A 20,595-nucleotide genomic window follows, 5' to 3' on the forward strand; every position below is an offset into this window, starting at 1 on the left:
ACCCTTCAGGCTTCCCAGTGGCAGTAAAAGGAGGAGGAGGAGGAGAAGGGGAGATGACCATTAATGAGCCTTCTGCATAGCTTCATCCTGAGATTCCAGCTCAGGCACCCAGGGATTTGCTTTCCTGTGCTCCTGAGTCAGGTTTCTTATACCCAGGGCCCATGTTGTTCCCTTTCTTGGTTCTGGAGGACAATCTAGCAAGCTCATTGTCAGCATCCTCCTCAGCAAGTCCGAGTCACAGCCTATTCCACTTTGCTAAGCCAGTTTCCACCCCTTCATCCATTTCTCTCCCAAACGTTTGCTGAGCTGTCTTTCTCCCTAATGTCACTGCGCCAGCTTTCTTCGTCCCTTTGGCCTTCAAATCTGGTAAATTTATTGCCACTAGAGTGGAGTTTCAGGAGTGTGAGAAGGTAAGTGTCGTGAATGCAATATATTGAGGTGCAAAATGCATTGCGTTTTAAGCACAAGGAAATAATCTCATTTTAAACAATAATAACAACAGCACAGCCCTTCATTGGACAACTTCCTCCTGCCACAGCTACCATCTTACCTCTTTCCTCTCCTTCCTAGAAAAGTACTATTTCCTCTCTCTTCAGCTCTCTCCCATTTAGCTTAGAATCCGTTACTGCAAGCACAGCACCTCCTGCTAACGCTGCCTAGGTCCTCGGTGCCTACGCCCACTGCCCTTCTCCTCCACTGTGACCGCCCAGCCGACTCTGCCAGTATGGATCCTGCTTTGGGGCAGTTGTTTTTCCCTAGATCATCTCTTGATTCTCCTGTCTGCTACTCCTTTGCTCTACTTTGCAGATGCCTCTGGTTTTACTCAGGGCTGCACCTAGGGCCTTCTCGTTTTTAATTTTCTTTTTAATTTCCGTAATAGTCATGCATCATCCACAACTTCACTCCTCCCAATTCATGCCTCACACTGTAGCCAAAGGGGTCTTCTCAAAATGCCCCTCTATAGCTCCCCAGCTTCTGCGGTGAAGTCCACACTTTTCCATGGCCTACGTGCCCTGTGTGTCCTGGCTCCAGCCATCTCTGCCTTGTCACACCCGTGCTCTCTCCGCTGTCTCCCCCCCACCTTCAGAAAGCTCATCCTTGTCATGCTGCCTCCTGCCACAGGGCTTTTGCTGTCCTCTCTCCTTAAGTGTTTGCCTCTTTGCTTACCACATGAAATCCCACACATGTTCCAGGCAAGTGGCCCTTCCTGCAGGAAGCCTTCCGTGATATGTCTGATTTGCTCCGTATTACCTCCTGGCCATTGAAGAGGTAAATCTCCCCTAATTCTCCTTCCCTCACCCCAAATTGGATTCTGCCTCTGCCTTCAGACCTTGCTCCCCACTCTCCAGAGGGCTTGGATCTCTGTTACTCTCGAGTAACACATGTGTGAGGTTTTTCCTTCATTCAAGCCAGTTTCATGGCAAGGTGCAGACGGTTGTTTCTGTCCTCCCACGTGGTAGAAACATAGTTTTTATTCACCGCTGCCTGCTTTGACATGGTGACATTTCCTGACCTTTCTAGGGGAGGGGAGGATTTATCTTTTTTCAAATTACTCACATGAACTGATCTTTTTATTTTTAAAATTCACATAATTAAAATACACATGAACATTCAGGATGTGCAGACTATTTTCAGTCTCACCCTGGCATGCCACAACCACCTCTGCGCCAGGACCTGGCATTGAGGAGCCCCAGAAGATCTCCTGGGGAGTCCTCATCCAGACCTGCCTGCTTACCTGGTCTCAGCTTGATGACCCTCCTGGTCGGGGCTGGAGCTGCGGAGGTGGCCAGATGTGCCCAGCAGAGCCACAATGCAGAGAAAGAACCAGGTTTCATCTAACTTACAGTCTTCCAGGGTCAAGAGATTTTTATTCACCAAATTAAAATGGTTGACAGTTGGTTGCTTAATATAAGCAGGCAGGAGGGACCAGGGCCCTGGGAGAATAGACAGCCACTTTGGATAGATTCCAAAACCTGGAGACAGTAGAAATGTAGGCTCAGCAACTCTGTGGTCCTGAAGCTCAAGAGGACCCTGAGAAAAGGGTGGAGAAAGAGACTGTGTGTGTGTGTGTTTGTGTGTGTGTGTGTAGCAAGGGTTTCAGAACATTACAAGGCAGTTTTCTGTAGGCAGGACAGGCTGATTTGAAGTGGTTGCCCTGTTTACCTCCATCGGACTCCTTGCTGATCAGTCGTTTCTGATGCCTTGGGGATCTCACAATGTATCTGGAATGTTTTATGCCAATTACCACTTTGGTTACTGGTATTTTCTCTTTTCTTTTCTTTTTTTTTTTTTTTTTTGAGACGGAGTCTCACTCTGTTGCCCAGGTTGGAGTGCAGTGGCGCAATCTCGGCTCACTGCAACCTCTGCTTCCCGGGTTCAAGTGATTCTCCTGTCTCAGCCTCCCAAGTAACTGGGATTACAGGTGCCCACCACCACACCCAGCTAATTTTTGTATTTTTAGTAGAGACGGGGTTTCACCATGTTGGTCAGGCTGGTCTTGAACTCCTGACCTCAGGTGATCCACCCACCCGCCTTGGCCTCCCAAAGCACTGGGATTACAGGCATGAGCCACTGTGCCCGGCAGTTACTGGTACTTTCAATCCATTTTCTACTATGTTGGAAGAAAATTTAAGATGAAAATGCTGTTTTTTTCTCCCACTATCAATCTTATTTGATTCAGATGTCAAGAAAGCAAGGTGTTTTCTGTGCTAACCTAGAATTTTAAAATATTGCTGCTGGTGTTATATTATGCTCACCTCAATTTTCAGGACAGTAGCCATGCTGTGAGCACCCACAAAGTGGAAGATCAGATCCACTCATTATTCAAGCAACATCTATTTATATTCTTGTTACTTTTAATGAAATTTTCAACATAAACTTGCTACATTCATCAGTGTTCTTTCTGCCACGCACTCTGTCATATAGAGAGTAAATTCCAGTGCCCTGTAGAAAGAAACTAGAACACAGGGTTTGGGCATCTAAGTACTTTCTGCTCTCCCTCCCTCTCTCTGTACCTCCCATCTATCATTCATTGATTTATATATTTAATCAATTAACTAATGTTGCCATGCCAGGCCCAGAACTGGCACTGGGAGCACAGTGACGAATGGGACCAAATATCTGTCCTCAAAAAGCCTATAATCTAGGAGCGAGCGAAGAACAGAAGACAGAAGTGGTGACAAGTATGGCAGCTGCTCTCAAGGAGGAGCAGCAAGACTGCAAGCATGCAGAGTGGGGCAAAGGCCTCCTGACAGAGGAGGGGCTCGCCCTGCAGCTTGCAGGACACACACACACACACAGGCGCGTGCACGCGTGTGGCACAGCCCCCAGCCCCTAGCTCAGGGGCGATGGGAAATGGAGCCAGCCTGGAGTGCTCCAGCTCTTTGAGCATTGCCATCTCTGTGTGTGTGTGTGAGGGTGCATACATGTGTGTGTCTCTCTCTGTATTTATACGTGCATGTTTGTGCATGCGTGAGTGTGTGGTCATGTAAGAATGTGTGTAAAATTATGTATGTCTTGTGTGGTGTGTAGTGTGATATGTGTGTGTGGTGTGTAATGTGTGTGCCTGTGTGTGTGGTGCATGTATGAATATAAGAATGTGTTGTGTAGTGTGTGTTTTGTGTGTAGTGTAGTGTGTGTGTTTCTATGGTGCGTGTGGTGTGTTTTTCTTGTGTAGTGGCATGCATGTGGGATATAGTGTGTGATGTGTATGTATAGTGTAGTATTGTCTGGTGCATGAGTGTGTTGTGTGTGGTGTTGTCTGCATGTGCTTGTGTGGTGTGTGGTGTGTGTATTTGGTATGTAGTATATATCACGTGTGTATTGTGTTGCGTGCATGTGCTTGTGTGCTGTGTGGTGTATGTGGTATGTAGTGTATATGGTGTGTGTATTGTGTTATGTGCATGTGTTTGTGTGGTGTGTCTGTGGTATAGACTGCACATATTTGTGTTTTGTGTGTTGTGTGCTGTGTAGTCTGCATGTGTTTGTGTGTGATATGTGTATTGTGTAGTGTGTGTTGTGTAGTCTGCATATGTTTGTGTGTTGTGTGTTGTGTGTTGTGTAATCTGTATGTGTGCGTTCTATGTGGTGTGTTGTGCGCATGTGCTTGTGTGTGGTGTATGGGTGTGTTGTGTGTGTAGTCTGTATATGTGGTGTGTGTTGTGTTGTCTGTGTGTGTGGTGTGTGTTGTGTCATCTATGTGTGTTTGTGTGTGGTGTGCATTGTGCAGTGTGGTGTTGTATAGGTTGTTGAGTGGTTGTGAGGTGTGGTGTGTGCATGTGTTTGTGTGTGACATATGTATGTGTTGTGTGTTGTGTAGTCTGTGTATGTGTGGTGTGTGTTTTGTGTGTTTTGTGTAGTCTGCATGTGTTTGTATGGTGTGCGTGTTGTGTAATCTGCATGTGTTGGTGAGTTGTGTATGGTGTGTTGTGTGCATGTATTTGCATGTGGTGTATGTGTATATGTTGTGTAGCCTGTGTGTATTTGTGTGTGGCATGTGTTGTGTCATCTGTGTTTGTGTGTGGTGTGTGTGTTGTGTAGTTTGTGTGGTGTGTGTGTTGTGTAGGTTATTGGGTGGTTGTGGGGTGTGGTGTGTGCATGTGTTTGTGTGTGGTGCATGTGTGTGTTGTGTGTTGTGTAGTCTGCATGTGTTTGTTGTGTGTGTGCTGTGTAGTCTGTGTTTGTGTGTGTGGTGTGTGTGGTGTGCATTATGTAGTTTGTATAGTGTGTGTTGTGTGTTGTGTGCATGTGTTTGTGTGTGGTGTATGTAAGTGTGGGTTCTGTGTTGCATAGTCTGTGTGTGAGGGAGTGTGGTATGCATTGTGTAGTTTGTGTGTTATGTGTGTGTTGTGTGCATGTGTTTGTGTGTGGTGTATGTAAGTGTGGGTTCTGTGTTGTGTAGTCTGTGTGTGGGGGCTTTGGTGTGCATTGTGTAGTTTGTGTTGTGTGTGTGTTTTGTGCATGTGTTTGTGTGTGGTGTATATGAGTACGTGTTGTGTAGTCTGTATGTGTTTGTGTGGTGTGTGTGACTGTGTGTGTGGCACGCGAACGTGTGAGTGTGTGTCTGCGTTGCAGGGGCGGGCAGTGGGAAGGGAGAGATGTTGAGGATCCCTGCCTGGCTCCTGGAGGTATCCCGGCCTTTTTGCAGGCTTCACAGCTGGTAGATGTCCTGGCCCAGGGGCATTAGACAAGCAAGGCTGCAATGATGAGGCTGGAGCGCCAGACCCCGTGGAATCAGGGAAGCTGGGGACTTTAGCTTCCTGAGGTGGCTGGATGAGACTCTGCTCACCAGAGGAGAGCGGCACCTAGAAGGAGCAGGCGGGAAGATCCCAAGTGGACATTTTCTTTAAAGCTGGTGGTTAAGGTTCCTAGACAGGCTCAGGGAACTTGTTGGATAAGCCCGATCACCTCCACTTCTGCATATATTGGATCAGTGTCCCTGCATTGATGCCGTTGCAGCGTCCTCCTTTTCCAAGCGCCCATGGCCCAAGAAAAGGCTAAACAGGACCTAATAGGTGTCTGAGGAGGCTGAGAAGAGAGGCTGGAGGCTGACTGCTAGTTTTGGAGACTACCCCCGGGCAAGGGGCTGAAGAGGGGCTGCGGGGAGCAGTGAGACCTCTGGAGGCTGCACAGTGGTTCACAAGCATGGCGCACATTTAAATCCAGAGGAACTTAAAGCAGCACTTTCACGACACCAGCCCAGCTGAACACGAATTTCAGGCTTCGTGGTTTTGATACCCAGGTAATTAGGTTTGTGACCAAGGTTGAAGACCAGGATCTGCCTGGTTCATAGTGTGGTCCTGGGATCACCTGTGTCTAGACTGTCCAAGTTACTGATCTAGATCCTTAGAGCTAACACAGACTTGGGGTCTGAGGCAGTGGGGTGGGCCTGGAAACCTGTATGACAATGCAGTTAATAGGTTATTTTTAGTCACACTCCAGTCAAACCAAACATGTTGGGCCCCACATAGGGCAAGGGAAATGTAAAGAAAGGATGCTTGGCTGGCGAAAAAGGCAGGTGGCCCCACTAAGCATCAAACATGTGGCAGGCATAAGCCTGAGCTCTAGGGGGGTACAGCCATGAAAAGAGCAGGTTCTGTTGTCAAAAACATGTGGGAGGCAGACAGCCTACTTAACATGTACAATAAAGTGTGCAAATGCTGCATGTGCAGTGCAGCGTGAAAATGATACATGTATGATGTAGAGTATATATGCTGCATGTGTGATACAGGATGTGAGTGAAACATGCATGCTGCAGGGTGTATCATACCCTGGGAGTAGGCGATGCATGTATAATGCATCGTGTGAATGCTACATGTATGATGCAGGGTGTAAATGCTGCATGTGCAATGCTGGGTGCAAATGCTTCATGCCGGTGGGCCCTGGCACTGAGGTATGTGCTGGTATCTCCTCAGTGTAGTGATGTCTCAGAACGTGAAGGATGAAACATTGGTCAGAGTTCTTGGCTGCAGACAACAAAACCCACTTTGAAAAAGGAAAAAGCTGGATGGGTCTTAGTAAATTATATTAGGTGGCTTCCACGAGTTCTGGAACAGAGACCCAGCCGGGACACTACCTAGCCAGGAATCAAGCAGCCCTAAAGCCACCAGCGACATCCAGGGAGACGCTCTGGGGAAAAGTTGTTGCTGCTATCTCTGGCCCTTAGCACCCTCGACACGGAAGCCTGGTCCACACCACAGCTTCTCCCAAAGCAAACTAATGCCCCAGAAGCTGACCTCAGGGGCTCGGAGGCGGAGGCGCTGTGCGAGAGCCGCGGAGCCGGGAATGGCAGGCGCAGGCTGGTTCTGGGTTTCCTGTTGCCCTTCCCTGCTGAGTCTGGCCAGTTACCTCACTCTGGTGTGACCAGGCAGCTTCTCCCTGCGGCCCCGGCGTGCCCACCGTGAGGAGGTGCTTCCTCCGCAGCCTTCATAGGGAAGGAAGGCAGAGGCCTGGGGAGGCCTGGCCTGGGCTGACCGCGGAGACTGCAAGAAACGCCACCCTCTGGGCCCCCGGAGCCCTGCGCCGGGGACGGAGGCAGACTGTGGTGGGTGGACAACACCGCGCTTACTCTTGGGGTATGTTTTAGAAACTGTAGATGGTTAGCTTGCTTTCTATAAACATGTATGTTATCCATCAATGGCAAGCACACTTGGAGGTCTATTTGTGTGGGCTGGCATAGGCAGTCAGGCAGAAACAGGCTTTGTCAGGAACACAGAAGGGGAGGCGACGGTGGGGAAAATGGCGGAGGGGAGGGCGAGAGAGGAGAAGCCCCAGAAGTCACAGCGAGCTGGAGCCGCCAGAGGACCTGAAGAGGAAGCAGAAAAACCTGTGAAAACGAAGACCGTTTCTTCTAGTAATGGAGGGGAAAGCTCCAGTCGCAGCCCTGAGAAAGGTCGGGAGGAGACCTCCCAACAGATCTCCACACTGGATTTGCCGTAGGTAGTCAGAGGACAAAGAAGGCATCAGCCATGGCCATCACGCTCGGGTCAGGGAGTGAACCGGAGGAAATGCTTCCAGAAGCAAAGATGAGGATGAAGAATTCTGGAAGGGATATACCAACATCAGCTGGACCAAACTCCTTCAATAAAGGAGTTTGGGTTTTGTGGTAACTAGAATTTAAGGGAGCAAAATATAAAATCCCATCTTGGAAATGTCCGTGAACAAGACAATTAAATGATGTGTTTTGAAATTGGGATGGGGGTGGGTGTAAAGTTAAAAGAAACAGTTTCCTTTTTTAAAGAATGGTATAAGGCAGGGCGTGGTGGCTCACACCTGTAATCCCAGCACTGTGGGAGGCCGAGGTGGGCAAATCGCTTGAGGTCAGGAGTTCAAGACCAGCCTGGCCAACATGGTGAAACCCTGTTTCTACAAAAAATACAAAAATTAGCTGGGCGGGATGGCAGGTGCCTGTAATCCCAGCTACGAGGGAGGCTGAGGCAGGAGAATTACTTGAATCTGGGAGGCAGAAGTTGCAGAGAGCTGAGATCGTGCCATTGCATTCCAGCCTGAGTGACAAAAGCGAGACTCTGTCTCAAAACAAACAAACAACAACAAAAAGAATGGTATAAGACATTTTGGGAGCAGCTTTATTTTTTTCTTTTCCATTGTTTTTAAAAGATTGAGAGGTACACTAATAAATGAGAGCTTGAAATTAAAAAACAAACAAAACCACACTCTTTCTAAGGCCTTGTTCCTCAAAGTACCCACAGCAGAGAGCACCTGGGAGCTCCTAAGAAAGGCAGAGTCCCCAGCCCCGCCCACCTGGACCTCCTGCACCAGTATCTGCATTTTAAGAAGACCCCACAGGAGTTTCCTGGAAACACTGAGGTAGAACAAGCTCTGAGCTGGAGCTGTTCTCAGCCTGTATGCAGAAACACCTGGGGAGCTATTCACACTCCCAGGTCCAGGGCACAGCCCAGACAAGTGGAACCAGTGTGCCTGAGGGTGTGGGGGAGGGCGGGTTGCATGGACATCTGTTAATTTTTCCCCAGGCAAGCAGAGCTGAGCATCTGCTCCAGGCTCACCCACTGGCTTTAGCTCACCTGAGTCTGCATCTCCATCTACCTGCATAGTTGCTAATCATGGTCCTTGCCTGACATTCATCTCTGGACCCTGTGGATCCAGAACCTTCCACTCTACCCTCACTCTCCTGTGTGGCCTCTGCAACTCTCAATAGAGCTGCATCTTGAAACCTTTCTGCATATACCACGCTCGGGCCACTCCGCACCCATTAGCCAGCACCTCTGGGTGCAGGCCCGGGCAGTGCCATCTTTCAATTCATTCATCCCATGCACGTGCTGCCATCCACCTCCCCGCACATCCTCACCTGCCATCCCCCCAGATAAGAGTCCATCGTGCATTATTATAAACCCCCATTGCCTATCCCTGCTACAACTTTCACCCTCCCTTCTCCTGTCACCTGTGGGGTCCTTGGCAAATATTTGAGCTTGGTTTAATCAAACTCTGTGCTTACTTCATTCCTGCCTCCAAGCAGCCCAGTGCAGGTGGAGGAAACTCCAGAATTCTTGCTAACTAGTCTCACGTTACACTCCTGAGTCAGCATAGCCCTGAGAGGTGACAACCTTCCCTGGTCTGTTTGTTCATACTGTGCAGATGTGATCACTTCGCCTCTCCTTCGTACTCGAATGTCCTCTGCCCTTGCCCTTCTCATCACTTGCAGCTGAGAACCTGGCTCCTTTTTCACTGGGAGAATAGGAGATAACAAAAGGGACCACTTACAGGCCCCTATATCTTGTCCACCAACCAGTGGCTCTGTCCCAGATGGCGCCTTCCTCCCTGCTGAAGTGGAAAAACTCCCAAAGCTTCCTTGGCCAGGCTCACCGTGGGCTCCTGAGCCATCCATCACTCTTGGTCAGTGGCCTGGCTGCTGTATGTCCCCTGCTCTGAGGCATGGTCGCTGGCTCCTTTCTCCTGGCTGGATCCCATCAGTGCTCAGCATGCGGGGGATGGCCCTCCGTCTGTCTGTGGACAGTAGATGCTGCCAAAACCCCTGCTGCTTCTCCTCCATTCTCCCCGGGACCCAGGCTTTGGTTCCCACCGTCCTACCAGACTGTCTGACCTGTCAGAGGGTTTAACACAGGTAGCCACGTCCTGCTTCTGGAAATACTCTTCATGGATGGAGTGGCCCTCCCTCACCTGCCCTGCCTTACTGCACCTCCTTCCAGACTCCTTGGCTGGATCCCTCCCTCATCTGGCTACTCAACCCCTGCAGCCCCTGGGGCTCAGCCTCCACTTTTCTGTCCTCCACTTTCATCCCTGGGCTTTAAACCCCACCTGTGTCCTGCCAAATGCTACCTGCAGACCCCCAGCCTCAACCCTCTCTGAACTCCAGACTCTACATGTCCAGTGGACATCCCAAACTGAATAGACAACAGCATATATACATGCATTCAACACACGCATATGACACAGGTATGCATGAGTGCATACTTGTAAATTCAACATAGTCCTCTCAAGTCAACATATATATCAATTTACTTAGGCCCATAAGCTTCATACATAGGTGCATACATCTGTCTATTTCAGTCCTAAAAATTTTGCTTACTGAGTAAAGATTGTGGGAATTGTTTTGCTTATTTTATTAAAATCCAGCTGTATTTATAACTATTATTTTTTTCCTGCCCATGATTCTTTGCAGGGGTGTGGACTGATGATTATCATTTTCAAAGCAAATAAACAGAGCCTTCACTATGGGCTCTTCTGAAAGTCAAAACACTTCCCATGTTTAGGTTCCTGCTTCTCCACGCCGAAGACATGCTGAGAGAATACAGGGGGAGCTGAAGGCGAACAACGTAAACTTATGTTTGAGAAGCACCTTTTACTCTATGAAATACAGTGAGTGTAAACAGTAAATGGAACAAGCTTTCAGAGTCCCTGCAGGGCAAGAGTTGGGGAGGGAAGAGCTGGCTGGTCAGGGAGGATGCACTGGATAGAAAAACCGTCACATTGGCCGGGACATTCCAGGACATCAGGGAGACCACACAATAGCCCACTGCATCCTAGGGTTCTGCTTCTTACCTGAAAGTGGTGGCAACAGGGGCCCCTCGGTGCTCCTGTGACTGCAGAGGACAATTACTTTTTTGTTTGTTTTTTGAGACAGGGTCTCACTCTGTCGCCCAGGCTGGAGTGCAGTGGCCTGATCTCTGCTCACTGCAACCACCACCTCCAGGGTTCAAGTGATTCTTCTCCCTCAGAATCCCTAGTAGCTGGGACTACAGGAAACTGCCACCATGTCTGGCTAATTTTTGTATTTTTAGTAGAGTCGGGGTTTCACCATGTTGGACAGGCTGGTCTCAAACACCTGACCTCAGGTGATCTGCCTGTCTTGGCCTCCCAAAGTGCTGGGATTACAGGCATGAGCCACCTGGCCCAACCTGACAATTTGCGTTTACAGCTACATCTTTAACACAAACATCCAAAGAAGATTTCACTGAGCAGGATCCTGGGGATGGCTGGAAATGACAGCTGGTGGCCAGAAGCCCCGGAGGAAGCCCCCTAGTGCAGGACTCTGAGCAGCCTTGAGGGCATGTGACCCAGGAAGAACAAAGAGCAAACATGGCCAGACCACGCCCTGGGGCGCAGCAGTAGCAGAGGACAGTGGCATGGACAGAGGTCAGCTTGCTGCAGGATTTGGGACTGAGTGCCCAGAGCAGGGGCTGGCCCTAGAGGAACCACATGCATTGGCAGGATTGTGATGCACCAGGACTCAGCTGTCCTAATCAGGGTGAAACATAAACTCTGAGGTGAGTTACAGGAAGGACATAACCATGAACCATGAGATCCAAGGTGACGGTGAAGCGTTTTGGCCAGTTGAGAGGTGGGGAATCTGCCACAGGGTAGCCTGACTGTGTGAGAGCTGATAACAGCACTGTAGATGGCTCCCAGGAAGGTGCAGGTAGAATCCTGGCCCCAAACAAAACCCACCTTGGGGCAGAGGGAAGGCAGTTCACCTCCCACATTGGATGGGATACCAGGAACTGAGGTCAAAGACTTGCTAGAATGGCCTTGATCAGGGCAGGATGTGGCCAGCTATAGTGACTAGTTGGTCATACTTCCAGGAGGAGTTTCCTCTCTGGAAAGATGGCCAGACATGAAAGCGTGGGGCAATGGGCAAGGCCAGTGTCCTGCCCCAGGACCCAGAGCTGGGACCCACAGAGAGGACAGGTCTCTGCCCAGCTGGCTGGTACAGTGCCGTATTAACGTTACAAATTATAACAAGGGAATGCTCAGACTGTCTTCTGACACTATGTCCCTTTAAAAAAAAATTAAATTTGAAGGTACTTTGAAATGATAGATGAGGACAATGCAATCAGGAGAAGCAAACACCATGGGAATAAATTCCATCCGGAAACCAGGGTGGGCCTCATTTTGGACACTTCAGTGATGACTCTTGAAGCAGCGATGTTTGGCTTTGGCATAGGGTTAAACGAAAGGTTGACATTCAGGTTAATCTGTGAATTTGTTTATGAGGTTCTGTCTCCTCCCTTTAGTGCCTGCTGTCTCTGAGATGTATTCTGCACTGGAAGGATTTCTGAGTAGCATTCTCGCCTACAGTCCTTTGCAGAAGGTAGACTGTGAAGAGTGTTCCTCAAGGTAAAAATACTGAACAATTAAGAAAACTTCCTGGCTGGGTGTGGTGATGTGTGCCTGTAATCCCACCTAATTGGGAAGCTGAGGCAGGAGGCTTCCTTAATCTCAGGAATTCAAGACCAGCCTGAGCAATATAGTGAGACCTTAAAGCAGAAGGAAAGAAGGAGAAAAGAGAGAAAAGAAAGAAAGGAAAGAGAGTAAGAGAAAACAGGCTAGGCACAGTGGCTCACATCTATAATCCCAGTGCTTTGGGAGGCCGAGGTGGGCGGATCACCTGAGGTCAGGAGTTTGAGACCAGCCTGGCCAACATGGTGAAACCTCGTCTTTAGTTAAAAAAAAAAAAAAAAAAAAAACACACAAAAATTAGCCAGGCCTGGTGGAGTGTGCCTGTAGTCCCAGCTACTCAGGAGGCTGAGGCAGGAGAATCACTTGAACCCGAGAGGCAGAGGTTGCAGTGAGTCGAGATCACAGCACTGCACTCTAGCCTCCAGCCTGGGCAATAGAGTAAGACTCCATCTAAAAAAAAAAAGCAGAAGAAAGAAGAAAGAAGAAGAAGAAGAAGAGGAAGAGGAAGAGGAAGAGGGAGGAAGAGGAAGAGGAAGAAGAAGAGAAAAAGAAAATAAAGGGAAGGGGAATACAAAAGAAAAGAAGCCTGCCTAAAGTCACTCAACACTTCACAGTGATTAGCAATATAGGTCCTCTAAGGACACGGAGGCTCCTACCAGCACTCTAAGCCGAAAGCTGGGACAGGATGCTAGGGAAGGCCTGAAAGTCTGCCCTTGCAGGCAGCACACCTGACAGAATTCAGACAGCAGAGAGTGATGGCACAAGTCACCTTGCAGGATTTGTGTGTATTACCCGAGAGAGACACGGAGTCAACTGGGCCGAGATGGGAGCCTCTTTGCAGGTAGTACAGGGTGACTTTGTATGTTTACTCCATTACATTTAATCCATGGGAGGGGCCCCTCACAAGAAGTCCTGAGACTTTCTGCTCCCTACCCCCCACTGCTGAAGGGGAACAAGTTTTGGTCTAATTTGATCTTGCCAGCTGAAAGATCTCTGCCAGGGGTACAGTATATCGCTCATTATTTATGAAAGTCCTCTCCAATTTCCCCCTGTATTCCAGAAACTCATATATATAATCCAACTTGATTTTGTAGAACATTTCTCATTATTACTCCAGGGCCTTGGGCTTCTTTCCTTGTACTGTTTTTGGTTTTTATTTTAATTTTAGGTTGATTCTGCTTTTGACTAAAGACATCAGTGCTGGCCGGGTGTGGTGGCTCACACCTGTAATCCTAGCACTTTGGGAGGCTGAGGCAGGTGTATCACCTGAGGTCAAGAGTTTGAGACCAGCCTGGCCAACATGGTGAAACCTTGTCTCTACTAAAAATACAAAACTTAGTCAGGCATGGCGGCGGGTACCTGTAATGCCAGCTACTCAGGAGGCTGAGGCGGGAGAATCACTGGAACCCAGGAGGTGAAAGTTGCATTGAGCTGAGATCGCGCCACTGCACTCCAGCCTGGGCAACAGAGCAAAAACTCTGCCCCCACCAAAAAGAAGACATCAGCACCAAATGCTTTGGAGAGTCTGGTGGGGAAGCTGGACCTCTCATTTGCCTGAGTTGAAGCCAGGGCCTCCCCATCTCTGGGGCTGAAGGGGACAGTATTCACCAGTCAGGCGTGACTGAGCTCAACAGAGAAGCTCTAACATCCAGGATTGGTGGTAACTTCAAAATGTATTTTGCCCCTAGCTTTATTAAGAAATAACAGGCAAATAAAAATTGTATATATTCATGGTGTACAACATGGTGTTTTGGTATGTTTATACACTGTGAAATGATCAAATCAAGCTAATGACTATATCCATCACCTCATCTACTTATCACATTTTTGTGGTGAGAATATTTAAGATTTTTTTTTTTTTTTTTGAGACGGAGGTCTTGCTCTGCCGCCCAGGGGCTGGAGTGCAGTGGCCGGCTCTCATGCTCATCTGCAAGCTCCGCCTCCCGGGTTGCACGCCATTCTCCGGTGTCCTCAGCCTCCCGAGGTAGCTGGGACTACAGCGCCCGCCTCGGTCGCAGCCGGCTAGTTTTTTGTATTTTGTTAGTAGAGACGGGGTTTCACCGTATTAGCCAGCGATGGTCTCAGATCTCCTGACCCTCATGATCCGCCCCGTCTCGGCCTCCCAAAAGTGCTGGGATTACAGGCTTGAGCCACGCGCCCGGCCTTAAAATTTAATGTCTTAGAATTTTCAAGTATGACCACTACATTAATATGGAACTATAGCCACCATTGCTGAATGATAAATCTTCACAATTTGTATTTCCTGTCTAACTAAACTTTGTACCCTTTGACCAATATCTGCCCCATTTCCTCACTCACCGAGACCCTAGTACCTGCCACTCTACTCTCTACTTCTGATGAGTTCTAACTTTTTTAGATTCCACATGTCAGGTGAGTATGATAAGCAGTATTTGCTTTCTTGTGCCTGACTTATTTTTACCTTAACCTAAAGGCACTCGCAGTTCATTCATGTAAAAAAGGACAAGATGTTTTTTCTTTTTGGGGGAAAAATAGGTATTTCATCTTATGTAGGTGCCACATTTTTTTTTTTTTTTTTCTCTCCTCTTTTTTTTTGAGCGGAGTCTCACTCTGTTCTCCGGACTGGATGCGGGTGCCGGATCTCAGCTCACTGCAAGCTCCGCCTCCCGGGTTTACGCCATTCTCCTGCCTCAGCTCCCGAGTAGGCTGGGGACGTACAAAGTGCCGCCACCATCACCCGGCGTAGTTTTTGTATTTTTAGTGAGACGGGTTTCACCGTGTTAGCCAGGATGGTCTCGATCTCCTGACCTCGTGATCCGGCCCGCCTCGCCTCCCAAAGGTGCTGGGATTACAGGGCTTGAGCCAGCCGCGCCCGGCTTAAAATTTAATGTCTTAGGAATTTCAAGTATACACTACAGTTAATATGAACTATAGCCACCATGCTGAATGATAAATCTTCACAATTTGTCTTCCTGTCTAACTAAAACTTTGTACCCTTTGACCAATATCTCCCCATTTTCCCTCACTCCCGAGACCCCTAGTACGCTCCACTCTACTCTCTACTTCTATGAGTTTAAACTTTTTTAGATTCCACATTGTCAGTGAGATCATAAGCAGTATTTGCCTTTCTGTTGCCTGACTTATTTTTACTTAACCTAAGCGACTCCAGGTTCATGCATGGTAAAAAAAGGACAAGATGTTTTTCTTTTGGGGAAAAATAGGTGATTTCGATTCTTATGTAGGTGCCACATTTTTTTTTTCTTTTTTTTTTTTTTTTTTTTTTTTTTGAGGCGGAGTTCTCACTTGTTGCCCGGACTGGAGTGCGGTGGCCGGACTCTCAGCTCACTGCAAAGCTCCGCCTCCCGGGTTTACGCCATTCTCCTGCCTCAGCCTCCCGAGTAGCTGGGACCTACCAAGTGGCCCGCCACCATCACCCGGCTGATAGTTTTTGTATTTTTAGTAGGGAGACGGGGGTTTTCACCGTGTTAGCCAGGATGGTCTCGATCTCCTGACCGTCGTGATCCGGCCCGCCTCGGCCTCCCAAAGTGTGGGATTACAGGGCTTGAGCACCGTGCCGGCCCTTAAGATTTAATGGTCTTAGAATTTTCAAGGTATACACGTACATTATATGAACTATAGCACCACCATGCTTGAATGATAAATCTTCCACAATTTGTTCTTTCGCGTCTAACTAAAACCTTTGTACCCTTTGACCAATATCTTCCCCATTTTCCTCACTCCCGAGACCCTAGTACCTCCACTCTACTCTCTACTTCTATGAGTTTAACTTTTTTAGATTCCACATGTCAGTGAGATCATAAGCAGTATTTGCCTTTCTGTGCCTGACTTATTTTACTTAACCTAAGCACTCCAGGTTCATTCATGTAAAAAAGGACAAGATGTTTTCTTTTGGGGAAAATATTTTTTCTTTTTTTTGTGGGGCCCCTATTTTTTTTTTTTTTTTTTTTTTTTTTTTGAGGCGGAGTCTCACTCTGTTGCCCGGACTGGAGTGCAGCGGCCAGATCTCAGCTCACTGCAAGCTCCGCCGCCCGGGTTTACGCCATTCTCCTGCCTCAGCCTCCCGAGTAGCTGGGACTACAAGTGCCCGCCACCTCACCCGGCTAGTTTTGTATTTTAGTAGAGACGGGGTTTCACCGGGTTCGCCAGGATGGTCTCGATCTCCTGACCTCGTGATCCGCCCGCCTCGGCCTCCCAAAGTGCTGGGATTACAGGCCTGAGCCACCGCGCCCGGCCAGTGCCACATTTCTTTATCCATTCATCCAGCAGTGGACACTTAGGCTGATTCCTTATCTTGACTGTTGTGAATGAAGCTGCAATGAAGATGGAAGAACAGATATGTTTTTGAGGTGCTAATATTTCATGTCCTTTGAATATACACTCAGAATTGGAATTGCTGAATCGTATGGCAGTTCTAGCTTTAATTTTTTGAGGAACTTCCAGACTATTTTCCATACTGGTTGCACTAATTTACCTTCCCATTGAGAGTATTCAAGGGCTCACTATTCTCTACATCCCAAGGATCACTTGTTATCTTGATCTTGTCTGCTTGATCGTAGCCATCTAATTGGTGTGAGGTATCTATTTTGTCTGCTTGGTCACAGCCATTCTAATAGGTGTGAGGTGATACCTCTTTGTGCTTTTGGAGTCATATCCAAAAACTCATTGCCACCCCGATGTAAAGAAGCTTTTTCCCTGTAGTTTCTTCTAGTAGTTTTATGGTTTCAGTTTCAGATCTTGTGTTTAAATCTCTGTATTAGTCTGTTCTCACACTGCTATAAAGATACTATCAGAGACTGAGTAATTTATGAAGAAAAGAGGTTTAATTGACTCACAGTTCCATATGGCTGAGGAGGCCTCAGGAAACTTACAGTCATGGCAAAAGGCGAAGGGGAAGCAAAGCACATCTTATACGATGGCAGGAGAGAGAGAGAGTGAGGAAAAGGCACACTTTAAAACCATCAGCTCTTGTGAGAACTCCCTCACTATCATGAGAACAGCATGGGGGAAACAGCCCCCATGATCCAATCACCTCCCACAGAGTCTCTCCCTCAACACATGGGGATTACAATTTGAGACGAGATTTAGGTGGGGAAACACAGAGCCAAGCCATATCAGTCTTTAATCCACTTTCAGTTGATTTTGCACATGTTGTGAGATAAGGGTCCAACTTCATCTCTCTGCATGTGAATATCCAGTTGTCCCAACACCATTTATAGAAGAGACTATTCCTTCCCACTGTGTGTTCTTGGTACCTTTGTTGAATACAATCAACTATCAATGTGTGGGTTTAGCTCTGGGCTCTGTATTCTGTTTCATTGGTCTGTGTGTCTGTCTTTAGGTCGGTACCATGCTGCTTTGATTATGAGAGTGTAGAGGAGACAAAACTTTACTTTTTCCCATTTAGGATTTTATTTTTGGCTAGGTCTAAGAATTAAATTGACACAAGACAGATTAACAGGAGAAAAGCATACCAGTATATGAGGAAACTTCATAAGGAAATGAAGACTGAAAGAAGCAGTTAGAGTCAAACACTTATATACTGAATTAGACAAAGGTGTGGTAAACCGAGTCAATTGGGTAGAGAAGTGACTAGGAAGATAAGGGTTAGTTTAACAAGATTTGTTTGTACAGAATTCCTCAGCTTCAACATCCTGTCCTAGATAAGAAGAATTTTACTTTCCTTGTGGTATAGGGAGGACATTTTTCTACAGAAATTCTGTCTCCAGCTTTTCAGAAACAGAATGAAGGTCAGAATGATTTTCTTGTACCTGCTGTGTTAAAAAGTGCCTTTGATTCTTCGTGGTCAACAGGCCAGAGCAGCATATTTTGGGGTGGCATATTCTTTACTCCTTCAGCAGCTTTACAGTGTATTTTAAAACCAGGTAGTATGATGCCTACAGCTTCATTCTTTTTGCTCCAGATTGCTTTGGCTATTTGAAGTGTTTTATAGTTCCATATAGGTTTTACGATTTTTTTTTATTTCTGTGAAAAAAAATGTTATCGGAATTTTGATAGGGATTGCATTGAATCTCTTGTAAGATCAGGAACAAGACAAGGATGCTCATTCTTACCACTTCTATTCAATATAGTACTAGTAGTCCTAGCCAGAGCAATTAGGCAAGGAAAAAGGCATCCAAACTAGAAACATAAAGAAGTAAAATTGTCTTTGTTTACAGATGACATGATCTTACATATAGAAAACCATAAGGTTGCCACTTAAAAGCTGAGGATTAATAAGTTGCAGGATAAAAAAATCAACCTTCAAATATCAGTAGCATTTCTTATATGCTAACAACAAGTTATTCAAAAAAGAAATCAAGAAAACAATCCCATTTACAATAGCAACAAAAAAATACTTTGGAATGAATTTAACCAAGGAGGTGAAAGATCTGTAACTAAAAACTATAAAACGTTGACAAAAGAAATTGAAGAAGACACACATAAATGGGAAGATATTTGTCTTAATGAATTGGAAGAATTAATATTGCTAAATGAATTTTATAGCATTAATTACAAGGCAGCAATCTCAAATATGGTTGTTACAAGATTAACCATCTCTGGAAGGTAAAACAATTGTGTTTCTAAAACTATACCCTTGAGATTTTTACTGCCCCTCTTCTGCTTCTGAGAAAGGGAGGTCTGTGGAGACCGCCAGGGAGCTCCAGGGATCCATTGTACTGGACGTTGTCCTGGATGTTCTATCTCAGCACATTTTGCAGCCATGCTGAATACTTGGAATGTTACAATATAGCTGGGAGCTGAGGGGCTCCGGTCTTTACCAGGCTCAGGTGTTAGGGAGCCGATGAAACTAGGCTTCGGTTTGAGTTTCAAACCACCAGAGTAAGAAGGAAAAGTACAAAGAGGAAAATAGTGACTATGGCAACAAGGATGGCAGATAGAAATAAAAGTAACCAGGAGTGACAGTGTTTATATCTGTGCATGAGCATGTCTGTGTGACATGTGGGGTGGTGTGCCTGGGAAGGTGCCTTTTCCCCAAGTCATATCAAGTCAGAGCTGGAGCTCTGAGACCAGCAGTCCTCCCCTCCCCACCTTGCTCTTCCACACCTTGCCTCACTCCTGCAGGACAACAGCCTGCCTCAGCAGAGACGTTATTTTAAGCCATTGATTCGCAAGCGAGGTAGGTATTTTTTAACAAGCAAAGGGAGATTAAAGTATATTACTGCTCATGACATGGAATCATGCACCTGTAGAGCTAGAAGTCACCCTCAGTATATTCTGCCTTTTCACTTGATTCCAGCAGGAAGATCCATTTATTCCATAACCATTTATTAATGGTAATGTAAAATATGGAAAGTAAAATTCATCTCATCTAAACCATTCCACCAGTCCCTACATAAGGCCGGTGAGGTTGTTTACAGACTATCAGGGAGGAACAGATAAAATAGCAACCAAATAAAAAATGGAATTAATAGGAGCACATTCAGGTTTGGGAGGTTGATGAAAGCACTTGAGAGGTACTGAGCCTTGAGCTGGTGCTGTGTCCATTCTACTTACTCTGCCAGCTTGTGGATGCTGTGAGGAACAGATCATCATGGCATGAGGACAGTGACTGGATGGCACCTTAGCTGGGAGATCAAGGAAGACATGTCTGAGGATGTGCTCATCTATGATTAATGGATTGGCTAGGAGGTTGAGCCGTGCAAAGATGAGGGATGACCAAATGGTGCAAGGAGAAAGAGCAGCCAGTGCAAAGGTCCTGAGGTAGCAACCAGCCTGGCATATTGGGGAAGAGTGAGAAAATCAGTCTGCCTAGAGCATGTGAAGCCAGGGTGAGAAGGGCTCAAGCCAAGGTCAGGATCAGATCCTACATGCTTTGTATTGGCTTCCTAGGGTGGCTGTAACAAATGACCACAAACTTAGTGACTAAAACAATATAAACGTATTACCTTACAGTTCTGTAGGTCAAACGTCTGACACAGGCTTCACTGGACTAAGACCAAGGTGCCTGCAGGGCTGATTCCTTTCCAGAGGCTCTAGGGCAGCATTTGTTTCCTTGCTTTCCCCAGTTTCTGGAGGACTCCTGCATTCTGGGGCTTATGGCCTCTTCCTCCATCCTGCAACTCCAAACCAGTGATGTCCATGTCAGCCCAATCCTTTCTCAGGCTGCCATCTCTCCTGCTCTCCCTTCCCTTTCAATGACTCTGTGAGGACCCAGGGCCCACATGGATAATCTGGGATGAGGTCCCACAAGGATAATCCGGGATGATCGTCCTTTTTCAAAGTCAGCTGATGAGTGACCTTAATTCCATCTGCAACCTTTGCTATGTAAGATAACATCTTCATGGCTTCTGGGACTTAGGATGTGGACATCTTTGAGGAGCCATTATTTTGTCATTGTTAGCCCAATAAGGAGTGTAGGTTTTTATCCTGCATGTGGCAGGATGCCATTGGAGGGATTTA

At 47.0% G+C, this 20,595-nt stretch overlaps 1 pseudogene; it reads left to right on the plus strand.

The window, feature by feature from the left end:
- Positions 1-7,236: 7,236 nt before the first annotated feature.
- Positions 7,237-7,671, plus strand: LOC108532278 (PEST proteolytic signal-containing nuclear protein pseudogene; annotated as a pseudogene).
- Positions 7,672-20,595: the final 12,924 nt, after the last annotated feature.

The sequence above is a fragment of the Rhinopithecus bieti genome, unplaced genomic scaffold, assembly GCF_001698545.2.
Source record: "Rhinopithecus bieti isolate Rb0 unplaced genomic scaffold, ASM169854v2 scaffold_9919, whole genome shotgun sequence".
NCBI lineage: Eukaryota > Metazoa > Chordata > Mammalia > Primates > Cercopithecidae > Rhinopithecus > Rhinopithecus bieti.